Source organism: Augochlora pura, chromosome 2 (genome assembly GCF_028453695.1).
Source record: "Augochlora pura isolate Apur16 chromosome 2, APUR_v2.2.1, whole genome shotgun sequence".
NCBI lineage: Eukaryota > Metazoa > Arthropoda > Insecta > Hymenoptera > Halictidae > Augochlora > Augochlora pura.
The window spans coordinates 24,064,972-24,071,689 of record NC_135773.1 but is presented as its reverse complement, the minus strand read 5'-3'; the positions used below and the strand labels follow the sequence as shown (position 1 = coordinate 24,071,689).

The 6,718-nt window shown below is 46.4% G+C and overlaps 1 non-coding gene across 1 annotated transcript; it reads left to right on the top strand.

Moving 5' to 3' along the window:
• Nucleotides 1–5,830: 5,830 nt before the first annotated feature.
• Trnav-cac (transfer RNA valine (anticodon CAC)) lies at nt 5,831–5,903 on the top strand. The gene has a single exon. It is a non-coding gene; the product is annotated as a tRNA-Val (tRNA).
• Nucleotides 5,904–6,718: the final 815 nt, after the last annotated feature.

Below are 6,718 nucleotides of genomic sequence, written 5' to 3'. Positions count from 1 at the left end.
ACTTTTCCCTTTAAAATGAGGCTAGGCTCATCCCCGTACGATTATTTTGAGCGAAATTACGGCAGCTCAAAGATAATGCGATTTTTAGGGCTGCCCATGGGCACCCATTGGGGGTCCAAAATATTTGATAAAGCAAGCATGATATTATCGGTCTAGAATCTTGGCGGGCGAGTAGCCGGAGAAGAGGTCAAGCCCTGCAAGGCGCACGGGTTTGAGGAAAATGTCCAGATACCGGTCGGCCATTGCTTCGTTTCATTTTGCACAAAGAAGGGACGCGCGCCGTCGTCGAACCGAGCATCATCGCGTGACCACGGTATATGTACTATCAAGCACCGTCACCACTAACATCGCCGGTGCAGGCAACGTCCGCTGCCTTGCTGAAACAGACACGCGCGGCCCAATCAATTCAACGTCAAACTTACCCCTTCAGGAAACTGTTCGCTCCTCGTCCCACTTCGGTTAGCCAGTCACGCCATGACGAGCCGATTCCGCCGCTCTCCCTCTCTCCGCCAGCCCTGTACTCCTTTTGAAATTTATTTTCACCATTGCGCCCATGTAAATGCCGCAAGATGACATGTGTACACACCGCGTCGTCTGTAATGAGAAAACGTGGTACCGTTGCCAGTTCTTTTTCGACTGCAACACGGAACATCGTTAAATGCGCCTCCTGATGTGAACGAAGCGGGTGTATATATGTTCTGTCGATATTCTTTTAGAATACAGAAGAGGCTGCGAAGTATTTCATTCGTTTCATCTAACTTTTAGACGGCAATTTGCAACCCTATCTTTTAATTTATATATTCATTCGAGCTCCGTTTCGTAAGGTGGAAACCTACGACACATCGTCACGTAGCCTGTGTCTAGTTCGAAATCAACCGAACGAAAGTTATTCGACTTAAATGTAATTAGATTAGCTCGGAACTAATTGATCCGGCGTCCCTAACTCAGCCGGTGTAACGGGTCCTTCAGCTCTCCACTTAACCTGTTCCGCATTTCTGGAGGTCCTCGATTCATCAGGTCTCTCTCTCTCTCGTTCTTACTTGCGCCACCTTATGGATTTGATATACGTGACCCGGAGCTAACATCAATTTCCCATTTTCGCGGCACTATGGTTCGCCAGCCTCTCAGGGCATTAGCTAAACTAGTTAATCAATGCTACCGAAGTATCTACCGAAAGCAGTTGCCCGATCGTTCCACCCGCGCCGTTCCCATCGATTCCCTCGCGTATTTTTCGGCTACGCTTTGTTATCCGAATCCAGCTTTGTCCCACGCGGGGAACAAGTATACGTTCGCAGAGTGCCGGGAATCCCCCGAGCTGTGTGCGTAAGTCGGCGATCGGTTCTACGCGGCCAGAAAAAAAAAAAAGAGTAAAATCGGGAATACGAAATATATTTTTTTACACGGGTTTCCATTTTCGAAGAGAATTGACTTTGAAGATTGATCGGACACGCGCGCGGCTTCGTTCTCAATAACTTTATATATATATTTTTTTCAGTAGCACGCGTGTCTGGCCGATATTCGAATTCAATTTGCCCGGGAACAATGAGAGTAAAGTAACAAATCAAATTTCTGTTTTTGTGTTGAATTTTTTTTTCAAACGAATCCAACGTATATACTTTCGATTGCGCGGCTGCAACCGGGTGTGCACGCGGTTGCGAGAAAATTCTTTTGTTAAGAACGATTTAAAAATTTCAAAGTTTTTCTAATAATACGTTTCGATCGTGACATTTTATAGAATTTCACGATCGAATAACGCGATTCGATAATGGTAGATTTTCAATGGGGCGATATTATTAGATTCCGTTGCTGGCTCTGTTCATCTCGTCGCCAAATATCAATTATGCTATTATATCCGTTTTATTCCATTAACGGTTACACGAAGCTAATTGTTCATTGAATTTATGCATGTGACATGCTTAGTTATTCCTAGACTTGAAAGTTCATGCATTTATCGTGAAGCTGAATAGGTCAAGTACAAGACATGGTAAATATCAAATGCATTCGAGGGTATTATTACATTAAATAATCATTTATTTAAATGACCAGTCTATTTAGTGGTCACTTTGTAATATCGTGTTATTATATTTTATAATATTACATATTTGTCACATTGCCCAATTTTTGTAGGCTTCCGAAATTACGTCGAGCTAAACTTTAAGCCGCTATCTTAATCGTCCCCATCACGAATTGATATCGCCCATGTAAGAAACGCCGTTCTCCCGCTAAGAATGTGATCTTCACGTATCACACGTGACTCCCTAACCACCGAGAAGTCGGGGGTGGCAGCAGTCACGTAGCTCTCGTATCTCCTAAAGACAGCGCGCGTTCTACGAGATAAATCAGAAGTAGAGCCATATTTATCCCGTTTCGTATGCCAAGGTTTCTTTCTGTTCCGAACCCGAACCGATACAAGTACAATAAATATTAATGGGGTGGGGCAGCGAGGTCGCGTTCGGTCACCTAAATATTCACAAAAGCATACCTCGTACGGCTCCGGGATCGCGAATCCCGTCTGATTATTATCGGCCGTTCCCGTCACCTTGTTTCCTCGAGTGACTTTGCAATCCGCTGAAAAGGATTTTTTAACGATACTTGATGACGAGAGGTCACTCGAAAGAGTCGTCTCATTAATTCAGTACGTACTTGTGCCGTCGATTAGGGGCAGAGAGGGGGGGTGATGGGGAGGGTGGGAGTGGGAGGACGTTCGGCGAGCGAAGGGACCGAAGGGAAGGGGGATAAGTAATCGAGTGGCTCGCTATGATTTTAATGAGTTCCTTGATGACACGAAGTCAGTTTGTGGGTGGGGGGGAAGGGAGGGGAGAGAAAGGGCCGGCTGACATCGACGACGCCGTGAACGAAGACAACGACATCCTCGAGACAGAATCCAGCAGCCCCAGCTTTGACATAAAAAAAAAAAAAGAAGCGACCGGGCATCGAACAGGGGAAACCCCGAGGATAATACTTTCGCGGAACTTCTAACCCACCCTTCGACCCCGCCTCTCTCGTTCGTACCTGCTCGCGAGAGGCCGACCTGTCCTCCTTGTTGCTCGACAGCTTGCCGGCTCTACGATTTTTCCGTCCGGTCATGAATAGCAACGAGTAGAAAAACAGGAAAGTTCCGGCCGGGGGCCAACTTTCCCCACCCAAGTTTCTCCTTTAGCTGTGTCGCGACTGCTTTTACCCGACCAGCGATCCCCCGGTGTTCCTCCTTCGGTCGTCGCGTCGCGCGCACCCGGATACCGTGGACCCAACGTCTCTATAATTAGCGGCGACGATAACCGGTGTACAGGTCCGACATTCTGCGAGGCGAATAAAACAGCGACGCGAACGATGGACCGGTGGCCGGTCCGGCCACCTCGTCCAGGAATTGTTTTTCACGCGATTATTAATAGTTCCGAATCGCATTCGAGTTTCGAGGACGAGCGAAATATTCGGACAGGCTGGTATTTTTATTTTTTCGCGGCCTGCGAAAGTTATTCGCCAAAAAAAAATAAAATGAATGAATGAAATAGAACTAACAAACTGAAAACTCGTCAAAACCGTCGCCATAGTTTCCCAGAGTTCGATAACCGCACAGTGTTCTTTCAGTTTGTTAATATTAGTGCGTGTGTTTCAATTCACGATTTATTATCAACCGATGATTGTTAAGTAATAATATTGAGCCAACGATCTTACCTCTTTATTTGACCTTGACTCGGCGAGAGCGATCGCGTTAATTACAGTTTATTCGGACGAAATTGTTCACTCTTTGAAGCGATTCACCGAGTTGATGGTTCCGGCGACACGTGTGCAGTTCAATGACCGTATGTATTTTAATAATTTAATTACCTTGTCAGTGATATTAAATCGGATTGAAATGGATCATTCTTCACAAGCAATTAAGCATTATCACTTTCCGCAATGAACGTATCAGCTAATTGGGAGCTCCTTTATATTATCTCGTTGCTGGTTATTATTAATTTTTATTGATAAATATCAGTCAAAAGACGTAAAAGATTCGTATGTTTCAGAAATGTCGGAGATGTAATAAAAAAAAACAAGCGTTCGCATCGAACACGCGTGAATTATTACTAAAAATTGATAATACACAGCTCGTGTTTATTCGAACAGATTTGTAAAGCCCGACGATATCGCGCTACTTATTGCCGAGACAACGCGTTACGAAGCATCCTGTATCGGAAGGATTACCATCTAATCTGTGGGTACCGCGGTACTGCAGCAAAAAGCAAGGCGTCCGAGGTCCGTGTAACAATCTGTTTCGCTGTTCCCGTTAATAATCGATGCGAATCAGAACGTTTTTATTGGATTGGACGGGGGCTGACGGTCGGGGCCGGGTAATCGGCTCGATCGTGTCGCCATATAAAAACGCGGTGGTACACACGGCTCTCGGTTCTCCCCGGGGTAGAAACGGGGATTGTGTGGCGCGCGCGGACGGTGGTGGTGACGTCGTGTGACGGTGAACTTGCTCGACGTTTTTGGCGTCGGCGGTCCACAAAACTGTCCTGTCGCGGCCGGCTCGTCCGCCGCGCCGCGCGAACCCCCGGTACAGTTGATAGGCTTGACTTTTTAAAGCGCGCCAACAGATGAAATTCCCTCCGGTTTAAATAGTCCTCTCCGCTACTACCGGAACTACCGTCCGACCGGGGAGCACACCCGGCTAACACGGGGGACACGTACACCGCGGCCGGCCTCTCCGGTACACGGTCGAAAGGCGCGCTCGTTCGATTTAGGTTCAGCGATTTAAATCAAGTTGATTTAAGCTTTCCCTCGACCGCGCGTATCCGGTTGACCATGCTCCCACTTTCGCGAAATTTCTGTTCCCGTTTTCCCTCCGCGAGCCTCGCCCCGGCCTCCGCTGTGTTACCCGTTCCTCTCTAATTCTACCGGTCACACCTCTATTCCCGCTCGAACACGGGCTCCGTCTCCGTCGGCCCGTGTGCGCCCGGCGCTGCTCTCGCGGCATTTCCTTTTCATTCTATCAGTCACCGGGTTCCTATGTAGCCCGAAGCTACCTCGCGCTTCTTTTTCACTACCTCGTTGTTTCCATTCACCGGACCCCACCTCCGCGCGCCGCTCTATCCTACCGAATTCCCACATGGAAATCGATCTATGGGAATTCGCCCGAGCACACATGCACACACAGAAAGAGAGAGACAGACAACGAACCGGTACTTATTGTGCACCGACTGATTGGAGAGTTACGTGTATCCCGGCGTGAAGCCTCGACAAGGAAAACATTTAGGCTAATCGGTTTATTGAAGGCTCCAGTTTTCCGAAAGTGTTTAAGTTGCGCAAACAAGATGACTGTGAAAGGTTCGCATGGGAGGAAGCATAGCTCGGAGGGATACGTGGTTTGTCCGTGCACACACGTGTGTGTATGTGTGCGCGAGCTCGCCAATTAATGCGATGGCTCGGATGGTGGATCCGCGCACCCGGGATACACGGCAACGCGAAAGAAATATTTGCCGCGACGTTTACGTGGAATTTCCTGTGTTTAGAGAGCCGTGTTGCGACTCGCGGTTAAATCGTGTTTGATTTGTACGCATTTCGAAAGAATTCGCGCGAGACCGCTGCTTCTCCTCGTGTTTAGACACCGCGGTTTTTCTAAATGGAACGGCCGGTAATTGGGCAAGTTCTATTTCAGACTGGCCGAGTCCAGTGAACAATGGTTTCATTTTGTTCGAGCTTCCGCAGGGTTTCTGAAATTTATTTTTCTAAACGACGAATAATTTATATCTCCGAGGCTAGTTTTGCAGACGAAGATAGAAATAATATTCGGTGAATTCCAAAATGAGGAAGATATAATGAAATTTGAGATTACAATGTCACAGTTTTCGTAGTGTAGTGGTTATCACGTGTGCTTCACACGCACAAGGTCCCCGGTTCGATCCCGGGCGAAAACATACTTTTTCCATTTTGCCTAATTATCTTTTATCTGCGCGCAGAGATATCCACGTATCTCGACAAGTTATTCTGTATCGATAATGATCTTTTCAACGACGATATTTTATCGCAAGCAACTTTTTCGAATAAAATAGAGAATTCTGTGCGATGTAACTTCAAGCGGTTCTAAAAATGAATTGAACTTACTTTAAATAATATATACGACTTCCGATAGAGTCGATGACATTTAGCATGAATATCTTGCTATTTCTTCTTCGGTATCGCCGATAACCTATGACGGTTGAACAGTGGACGTTCGCCCGACGTCCATGTATCTACGGACAAATACAAATTGCGTAATCTCGACCCAAATGGCCTAACGCAGTTATCCTGGAATTATACAACCTAATCCAGATCTAACTCTACTAACCCAACCCTGATCCAATCCAGACCATTTAACGAACCTGCATCGCAGAATACTGGCTCAACACACGCGTATACACTCCCTTGGCCTGCTAACTCATCCAACAAAGGCCTAATCCAATCTAAACCATTTAACGAACCTTAACCACGGGATACAAGCCTAACACGCATACCCGAGCCTCGCTGATTCGTCCGACACCGTTCTAAGGTACCTAATTTGGTAGAACCGTACTAACATCGCCGACACGTCGACTTAAAGGGTTGGAATTTTGTTGGAGACGTTTAACAGATATTCAGATAGTAATTTATTGCACCACCATTCACAGAGTGCTGATATTTTTAAACAATATCTGTAGAAATAATGTGGCCTTGTATAAAATCAATGTAACTCGTTCAAAATATTTTTCAGTGA